We start from the raw sequence: 8,280 nt of genomic DNA on the forward strand, positions 1-8,280 counted from the left end.
GTTTAACACAGGAAGCGTTTCTGGGGTGGGCCAGAGCAAGGGAGAAAAGACTCACATCACTAGCAGCTCCATCCCAGCAGTCCAATATGCTGAGCACAAAACTTCCTGCAGATTTGCCATGTCGATAGGAGCCAGTGGGGGAAGGAGATTGGGAAAAAATATTCCCCGTGTAAGTCCTTACCTACGGTTAGAAGCTTATGTTTGATAACTGGTGTAGATACCACAATATTTTTTATTCTAAAAAATATTTAATAACTGCACACGAGATTCTCCTTACAGGGTATGTCATTAACATTCTTCCCCACCAAGGACATGAAGATTGTAGGCCTTGATCTATGCGCTGCGGCGTACATATTCAACATGGAACTTGACCAAGAGTAAGTCTCCCCACTGATAATACTAGTTTTTGGTGGCATAGTAAACTGAATACATAAGTTGAAATGCACATTGTTTGTCACATTTGGTTCCACTGCTATAGCAGCAACTTATTACATCCCAAAATTCATACTAATGCATGTTTTGTTCGAAGCTTATGTTTAATAAAGGATTTGCATATTTCGTTAAGAAGAATGGTCACCCACATTCTTGAAATCATGTCATAACTAGATCGAAATAAATCATGCTTGCTAATACTGAACACCGCAGCGAGCTACTTGTTCGGAGCCCGCACTGTGCTATTACCAGGGGTGCTCTCAAAACTCTGGAGCCAAAGAAGCCCGTGGTCGACGACGTGAGTACAAACCTCAGTAAAAAGGCCGTGCGCATGATCTCCCAATCTCCAGTTGCATGATTTTGCTGAAGTGCATGCCTAAGTATTATGCATTGTGTATGTTTACAGGTGCTGATTCTGCTTGCCTGCATGCTGGCTGGAAACTCCACCAGGATTCATTGGTTCTTGCCGACAACCTTCTCAGTAAGTGAACCCTCCAATGAACATTATTTTCTAATAAAATTCTTTTCGTTATTTCTGCCGCTAAATATTGGTTATTGTTGAAATAAATAACGTAAATTTTTATATGATCAAGTTGTTGTAGGTAATAAACTAATTTCGCCAATTGAAACTAATTTTATTTTTTGTAACATTTTTTGGTTTTTTCGGACCCTATAAATTGATTAGAACTTATAGCACTTATTTTAAGAGATTATTAAAATCATGAAAAAAATTTTAAGGCCATCATTGAACTTTGTCGTTACAACAAATTGCAACCGGAAGGGGACCAGTTCCGCATGCAACACTGAAGGCCATCCAGGAGGATTTTATGGGCAAATCCAATAGGGTATGCAAGGTCAGTCCCGATAGGATTTGTAATTGCGTCGTTAACTCTTAATTCATTAAGCATGTGAATATTTCGTTGATGGTTTCTACTAGCAGATTTATTGTCCCATTTGGTGCGATGGACATTGGTTTCTGCTTGTGATTGACGTCATTCGCAGACAGCTTGTGTACCTAGACTCCCTTTCCTCAAAAGATGACAGACCCAAGCGGCTTCGGCAACTAAAAAAAGTGGCATGGTCTATCAATTCGCGTTAAAACTAATTTATCCAGTACATTTCATTCGTAAAGCAACATTAATAACATACATTTTTGTGCATGGCCTGATGCAACCATAAGGCTATCTTCCTAGAGGAGGTGCTGGACAGTGATGACTAGTATGATGACCCGACAAATCCTAGGATCTGTGCAGTGACTACAAGATAAAGGAGCCAAAGGTCACCAGGCAGGACCCCGGAAGGTACCCCTAAACTCCATCTACTTCTGTTACCTTAGGCTGGCTATGAACTTAAGTCAGATGTGACTAATTGATCCATGCATGAATATCTATGATATAATATCTTTGTTCCACCCTCTATTTTGTTGGCATGATGAAGTGTTGCAGAATCTAGAAGTCCCTTGGTGTAACTGTTGTCACTTAATTCAGCATGACGTGTTACAGGATTTAAAAAAAATAACATACATAAAACATTTTTTTTGTTCTAGCAATGATTGCAGCATGTACGTTGCGCAATGATTGCAGCATGTACGTTGCGCAATGGATGATAATGTACCACCTGTGGAACTCGTACGAGGCTGAGGTATACCCACACACCATAGACTTTAGCATTTTGTTTGTAGTATAATTAGAAAATGTGCTAAGTGAACCGCTTGTGGTTGCAGAAAATTACAGACTACAGTCGTATGAGGCTTGCTGTTGACATGGTGCTGAAGTACAATAATGACAAGTGCATGGAGGTCATCCAAGTTGCGTTAGAATACTGGAAGAACTTAACCAACGGTTCCCCAGCAACTAACTGACCCACAAGTTCACCTTTCCTTTGACATATGCTTGTTTGAATGCTAAATGGCCGAGAGACCACAACCTTTTGTATAATATTATATAATCCATCAACTTATTAAATTGTGCAATGTTTTCCGGGAGTAGGTTCGGCAACCTTCTGTGGCTATTTTCATGCAACTCCTTGTGTAACCCATGACACGTTTGACCTACACAGGTAAAATCCTCACTCATATGATGCATTTATCAGGATGGCTATGAAAATTTTCTTAACCTCCATCTCAGATACACTGGACCACCTTATAACCATAAAACAACAAGTTCTGATGTTCTACCTCGATATAGGTATAGTGTCAGGAGTTACAGATGAGGTACGACTGGATAAGCACATTTCAGGAACGCGCACAAATCATGCAGTCTCCAAAGAGTGTGCTTTAGATACACTCGACTTTTGTAAAACAAATTATAGATGTCGATGCTTTTTTATAGACATCAACTATGTCTTTCGGACCTCTCTAAATTCATCAAGCATAATTTAGTAAACCATCATGTACTGTCTTTCATATGCATATTTGTGGTTCTTCCAATGGTTGTGGTAGTTACACTTTTTTTTCTGGTTAGACCAATACTAAACCAATTGGTGCACGAATTGTGAATCACACTTTTCACAACTAGTACCACTAACCAGCAAGTGCACTGGGTCGTCCAAGTAATACCTTACGTGAGTAAGGGTCGAATCCCACAGAGATTGTTGGTTTGAAGCAAGCTATGGTTATCTTATTATTCTTAGTCAGGATGCCAACAACAGTGTTTTTCAACTTCAATTGTAAAGAGTCAAAGGGCATAAATATAAATACTTATTGTGCAATGATGGAGAATATGTTGGAGTTTTGGAGATGCTTTGTCTTCTTTATTTCAGTTTTTCTCTTGTATTCCTCTTCACACATGCAAGGCTCCTTCCATGGCAAGCTGTATGTAAGGTGTCACCGTTGTCAATGGCTACTTCCCGTCCTCTTAGTGAAAATGGTCCTTATTAATTTATTTTATAAGATTTTAATAATTAATTATTAAAATAAAAATAACATATAAAAATTGATAAAATATATTTTTATATCAAAAACAAAAACAATATATAAAATTATATTACTTTTATTTTTTCTAGTACTCTCAGTACTCTTTATTTTAATTCTGGTTTAAGTTGTAAAATTTCATGATTCATGACTTTATTCCTTAGTTATTATTAGTTTTTTTATTTACTTTGTTCATTTTAATGAGATCAATAATTTATATTATGACAAAATAATAATAATAAAGTAATATACAAGAGTTATACTTATAAATTTTAATAGAGCCAAATAAAAAATAAAATTTTTTTATACAACACCAAAAATGAAAATTGTATAGCGAAATTTAATTATATATCTTAGATATTCAAGTAATAAGGACCCTACAATGAAAAAAATAAAGGGTAAAATTGATACGGAAAAAAATAAATTCAATTTTAAATGGAGTTCTTGTAATGAGTATACCTTTCATTTAAGAGGAATTAAAAAGAATTTTCATCCTCTGCCAGAAAGAGATAGAGAGAATAAACCTTATGTCCAATACGGTAGGAATTATTGAGAAATAATGACATCGTCCAAGCGGACAATTCTAAGGCTGAAACTAAATAACCATTACGAATTCATGTTATCCATGATCATTACTTTGGAACACATGAAAGACATTCAAATTTCGCTGTACAATGCACGTCCCTAATTCATAACACATGACGCAATAGCATAAGATTTACTAGAGTTCAATACAAGACACTGTTTCACATAAATTTCGAATCCGCATTTACAATAAGGACAAAAAATGGACCCCTGGTTTGGCAAATCCAAACATGCTTCATTCAACGGCCTGACATTGATGAATAAATGATCTGCACATCACCAATTGGCGAATGCCTAACCTCGTCGAACCCTTTTACAAGAAATTTGAGATTTGCTGTTCATAGTTCCTACTACCTACAAAATCATAAAATACAAGACAACACTGCTCAATCAAAATAACACTGCTGAATTTTGAATGGTACATCACACAACATAACAGACCTAAACTACTCACACGTTAAGAAACCAATCAGACACTAACCTCATCATCTGGTTGTTCGTTCCTCGTAGTACAATTCCTACGGTCGTGCCCAAGCCCATTGCACCTTCTACATCGCCTTCCCATTTTTACGTTCGTACTGCCCCTGGGAGCACCTTTCGACTTTACAATAGTTGGATCCAGCATGTTGACATGGTCGTCGCCTGCTCTCCCAAATCGGTTCCTTCCGCCTCGTGGGCCCACTGACTCAATTTCCTTCGTCAGTTTTGCCACTTGGGAAAGAACATTCTCATACGTGTCTCCATCCTGAGTGGCTATATAGCACATAGACATACATGCACTCCACAGGGACCCATAACGTACCCGAAACGCCTTTTCCGGATCGGCCACTGGAACCGTACCAACTTTATGTTTTTGCATCTTTACACCAACTGCGAAGCACTAATCGCCTCGGCAACGCCTCTATCTCAAGCTCCTTCATCACATAAAATATATGACTACAAGGGACCCCAAGACTGTTCTACAACTTGTACGAGCACTCATAATTTTCGAAACTGCTATCGTATAAAACAGTATAAACTCTACGGGGCCTTCGGAACTTCCTTAACATGAACTTTTGAATGGTACCATAAGTCTCATGATGAAGCACGAGCAACGCAGCAACTGACTCTATTTGTTTCTTAACCTCAAAGAATATTTCTCGCGTATACACCTTGCTTACAGTCTTCTCAATACTTTCCAACCCTGTTGTCATCACCGGTTCCGAATACAAGCATTTGAAGTCGGCCATGAACTGATTATTCCAATAATCCTTCACCACACGATCTAGGTTCTCCACGAGCTCAAGTAGACAATTTCCAGATCTAATAAACTTCTTGAGGGATGAATTGATTTCCTCACATCTCGATGTTGTTCTAACTCCAGCACAAAACTTATCACACAGATAGGCATTCGCCCAATGCGCCCTCTTCTCGTATGTTTTTCCAATCTAATCATTGTTCTCTAAACCAAGGCTCTCAACCATCTCCGCCCAATAATTCTCAAACTCTTCAACCACAAAGTTTCCATACACCTCAGTCTTGAATGCACTACAGAAATTAGCATCCTTAATATTAGAGACAGCATTCCGAGCAAGATGCCAACTACATAGTCTGTGTGTTGCATTAGGAAACTCGCTCCGGATAGCCTCCTTCATTGATTCGTCTCCATTGGTAACCACAACCATCGGCTCCTTTTGCCTCATTACATCCAAAAAAAACTCCTTAGCAACCATTTATAAGGAATCTTCTCATCCTCAAGCAACCCAAACCCAAATATAATAGTTTTTCTATGATGGTTAGTACCTGAAAAAATCACCAAAGGCCTATTGTATAAATTCTTTCTATAGGTTGAGTCAAAGGCCAAGACATCACCAAAACAATCATAGTCATGCTGCATTTGACCATCACACCAAAATAGATTACCCAAATGGTTTTCAGCACAGTACGAGTATTGTACCACAGCTAGGGGATCAAGTTCGGTCTTCCCTTTAAGATAGCTAATGGCCGCAACAGCATCACCCTCCACTATGCGGGAACATCGAACATCATCGATATAGTTATATAGATCCTTCTTTGTAAAATGTAAATTGTGATAACCACCTGCGAGATAGGCAAAGAATCTCATGATTTGGGTTGTCTGGAAACCTGCTTCGTGCAAGCTATGAACATGGGCCTTGTCGCCTTCCGACATGTGCCGATGCGGTGCCATTATATTTGTGTGGTCTGCTGGGGCTAGTTCATGGTTATGATCCGCAACGAAAGATTTCATCTTCCACTTTCCACAACCCTTGTCTAGATGAACCACAATCCTAGCATTACAATTGGTTCTTGTAATTGGTTTGTGTGCCCGCTGTCTATCAATCCTCTCGTAATGTTTCTTACCCCACAATCCTTCTCTATTGCAGAAGAAAAATTTTCTCACAACATTACCTTCATTATCTCTTCCCGAATCTCCCTTTCGAACCGCAAACTCGGTAACCCGTGCATGTTCCACATACCTTGCATATGCCTCCTCAACTGAATCGAACTCAGCAATAGCCAAATCTTCTGCTGTTACCCCTGCCTCGCAACGATTGGAACTATTTGGTTCTTCAATTGACCTCACATTCGCCAGACTAGATCCTTGATCTTTTGCATCATCTGCTACCCTACGACTTTTCTCAGTATCCAACATTGTCATATCCACTGCTTCTGATTGCCCCGACTCAAGCCTTAGTGTCTCACATTCGTCAGCCTCCGATCCTGTGCTCCATCCATCATTCCACTATGCAGAGAACTCTGAGCTACTTTCTGAATCGCTGTCCATCTCACACCACCAAATACCTGAACAGACAAAGAATTTGTCAGCTGGCAACTCAGACAAAAATAGCATGGTAATTGGGCATAACACATACAACCCAAAAATCGTTAATCAGCATCCAAAAGAACCAAGGATCAACTTATACTGTGTTTGGAACACCTTCAGAATAGCTATCCATCAAGAAAAGAATTCTTTTATTTGGTTTGGAGTACAAAAAAAATATCATTTTCAAATCTCAAGTGAATTTCAACTCTCACGTTAATGTTGAAACTAAATCAGACAAAAAATTTGTCTGATTGCAAGTTCATTATTACTAAATATTGAAATGTCAAAATTATTCTTAATGAATAAATAAAGAAAAGACAAATAGATAACCACAAGGATAAAAAGAGTAAAATCTAAAAAAATCATTTTATTCATGCAATTAATTGTTTCAAATCATGAATTTATATTTGAAATAAATTAGAGTTCACTTCTTAACCAAAATAGAATTCTTTTCTCAATTTAATCTTTTCCGTCCACACTCAATAAGAATCATACATGTATAAAGGAAAGTATGAATGATGCAAAATGCTTATGTTAGGGTGGAAATAGAGACAAAATTCCGCAATTCATAGGCCACAACTCTGAATCAAAATGACCAAAAAACAAAAAGTTTAACTCTGCAAAAGCTTAATTTCTGAATGCCATTGTACCTAAAGTGTACTCCATGATGCTCAAAGTGTACTCATACTACGCAATAAAATTTGGTACTCTACTATTAATTTATGTCAACACGGCTTCTTTGTTGTTTCAGTTCTTTAACATTCCCTATATCTCCTACATAACTTTTACAATGACAAAATGTCCACAAGAATCTAAGTGATTGCATTAAGAAGGTATTACAAAACCAAATAGTAGCCACGCTTGAAGATGTTAGGCTCAATTACTATGGAAATAAATTCATACAAGTAACCTAGTTTCAAATTACTAAATTTTGGTACACTACTTACTCCAACAACAAATTTTGCACTACAAGAAATTAGTAAGCATATAGTTACTGTTATTAACTAAATCAAACACAATATTGGGTCAAGTCATGGGATATGGTAAAAGGCGTCTTCTGTACATTTTTTACAGGCACACATCTCTCCCTCAAAATAGTATCTATGAAAAACTATACCAGACAGAAGTAAGTAAAATACACATAATCCATAAAATTCTCTTACCAGGTCATAAGTTGCTCTGTCTTCACCAGTCGCTGCTACCCTGCCTCCAACATCTGTCTTCTTCGACCACAAGTACCAACAACAAATAGTTCTCCGACATCTTTCAGCAAACTCAACGGCGGTTTCCCATTGGATTCCCACTTTTTCTCTTCTCGTAGCAGATCACAGACAATGTGTATGCCAATGCTTCCTATAATGATCAGTCTTTCCACACCCAAGAAACCATAACTCATGTAATACCTCAGTATTCATGGATGATGGGATAACATTTATTTTTTTTTCTAGCATAGAAAAATAATTTTTTCTAAATTTTTGTTCAAATTGTTTACCCTAATTATTAGTCTTTTTACCCTGTTCAAACACAA

At 37.7% G+C, this 8,280-nt stretch overlaps 1 long non-coding RNA gene across 1 annotated transcript; it reads right to left on the reverse strand.

Annotated features, from left to right (window-relative positions):
• On the reverse strand, positions 3,900-4,496 carry LOC107608508. The gene is made up of 2 exons (XR_002351295.1): positions 4,410-4,496; positions 3,900-4,282 (listed from the first exon to the last, which is right to left on the reverse strand). It is a non-coding gene; the product is annotated as an uncharacterized LOC107608508 (long non-coding RNA).

The sequence above is a fragment of the Arachis ipaensis genome, chromosome B07 (genome assembly GCF_000816755.2).
Source record: "Arachis ipaensis cultivar K30076 chromosome B07, Araip1.1, whole genome shotgun sequence".
Taxonomy (NCBI): domain Eukaryota; kingdom Viridiplantae; phylum Streptophyta; class Magnoliopsida; order Fabales; family Fabaceae; genus Arachis; species Arachis ipaensis.